Below are 2,177 nucleotides of genomic sequence, written 5' to 3'. Positions count from 1 at the left end.
GTAGAAGACAAAGTAAGAAGAAAGAACAAAGGCAGCAAATAAAAAGCAGTAATAAATATGATAAATATCCAACTACGAAAATAATTGCTTAGAATGTTAATGGTCTAAATGCATCAATTAATGACAGAGATTGTCTGAATGGATAAAAAAAAAAAAACAAGATTCAACAATAAGAAACCTATTTTATTTATTTGTTTGTTTATATTTTTAAATGCCTACAGCACCTGGTATTCCAAGGTGGTCTCCCATCCAAGTACTAACCAGGCCCAACCCTGCTTAGCTTCCGAGATCAGATGAGATCAGGCATGTTCAGGGTGGCACAGATGTAGACTAAGAAAACTATTTTAAATATGAAAACAGAAAGATTAAAGTAAATGGATGAAGAAAAACATACTATCCTAATACTTATTCAAAGAAAACAAGAATAGCTATGTTAAATTCAGACAGAGCAACGTCAAAGCAAGGAAAGTTAGCAGAGATAAAGAGAGAAGGGCATTACATAAAGATAATTCAATTGTCCAAGAACGTACAACAGCACTTAATGTATATGCACCTAATAATAGAGTGTAAAAATATGTGAGACAAAAACTGGTAGGACTGCCAGGAGAAATAGATGAGTCCAGGCCAAACTTGAAGATTTCAAAACTTCTCTAACAGAAATGGCCAGATCCACTCTTAAATATCAGAAAGAATGTAGTTGAACTTAATAGCATCATCAATCAACTAGATATAATGGACCACTAAAAACTACTTTATCCAGCAACCACAGAATATACATTCCTTCTCAAGCTCACATGGAACATTCACCAAGATAGACCATCTTCTGGGTCATAAAACATACATTAACAAATTTAAAAGAATAGAAACCATGTAATGTCTGTTCTCAGACTATAGTGGAATTAAACTAGAAATTGATAATAGAAAAATATAATATCTAGAAAAACAAAAATACTTGGAGATTAAACAACCCAATTCTAAATAACAGATGAGCTGAAATGGAAATATCAAGGGAAATTTAAAAATATTTCAACTAGATAAAAGTTAAAACAAAACTTATTCAAAATATGTGGATGCAGCAAAAACAGTGCTTAAAGAAAAATTTGTAGCATTGATTGCATGTATTGGAAAAGAATAAAGATCTATAATCAATTATCTAATCTTCCACCTTAGCCAAATAGAAAAAGAAAAACTAATTAAATCCAAAGGAAGAAGAAAAAGAGAAATAATAAAAATTAGAGCAGAAATCAATGATATTCAAAACAGAAAACTAATAGAGAAAATCCAAACCCATAAACTAGCACTTGAAAAGATATATGAAATCAATAAACCTATTTCTAGCCTAATAAAAAAAAAAGACGGGACTCAAATTACTAATATCAAAAATGAAAGGAGATATAACTACAGTTCACATGGATATTAAAAAGATAAAAAAGATTTATGCACAAATTTTATGCTCACATATTTGATAACTTAGATGGAATGGACCAATTCCTTGAAAGATACAATCTGCCAAAACTCACAAAGGTAGAAATAGACGATCTAAATAAGCCTATCTTTACTAAAGAAGTTGAATACATTCTTAATAACCTGTTAAACAGAAAGCACCAGATCCAGATGGGTTCACTGGTGAATTCTACCAAACAATTGAGGAAGAAATTATGCCAATTCCCTGCAGTCTCCTTCCGAGTAATGAAGCAGAGGGAATACTTCCTAACACATTCATTGTGGCTAACATTACTTTAATACTCAAATCAGATAAAGACATTAGGATAAAAGTGTAGACCAATATCTCTCATGAACATGGTTGCAAAAATCCTCAACAAAATATTAGCAAATGGAATTCAGCAATGTATAAAAATAATTATATACCATGAGCAGGTAGGATTTATCTTTTTTCCCCTATAGATTCAACACAATACCAATCATAATTTTAACATATTATTTTCTTGATATTGCCAAACTTATTCTAAAGTTTATATGGAGAGACAAAAGACCCAGAATAGCCAACACAATATTGAAAGAGAACAAAGCCGGAGGACTGACACTAATTGATTTCAAGACTTACCAAAAGTTGTAGTAATCAAGACAGTGTGGTACTGATGAAAAAATAGAAACACATAAATGTAATCAACTAATATTGTACAGAAGAGCAAAGAGAATATAATGGAACAAAGAAC

General features: G+C 30.9%; 1 non-coding gene across 1 annotated transcript; it reads right to left on the bottom strand.

The window, feature by feature from the left end:
• Nucleotides 1–212: 212 nt before the first annotated feature.
• Nucleotides 213–331, bottom strand: LOC112480875. Its single transcript, XR_003046776.1, has one exon. It is a non-coding gene; the product is annotated as a 5S ribosomal RNA (ribosomal RNA).
• Between the last annotated feature and the right edge of the window lie 1,846 nt (nucleotides 332–2,177).

The sequence above is a fragment of the Pteropus alecto genome, unplaced genomic scaffold (assembly GCF_000325575.1).
Source record: "Pteropus alecto unplaced genomic scaffold, ASM32557v1 scaffold20, whole genome shotgun sequence".
NCBI lineage: Eukaryota > Metazoa > Chordata > Mammalia > Chiroptera > Pteropodidae > Pteropus > Pteropus alecto.
The sequence above is the reverse complement of the archived record's forward strand: the minus strand, read 5'-3'. Positions and strand labels throughout refer to the sequence as shown.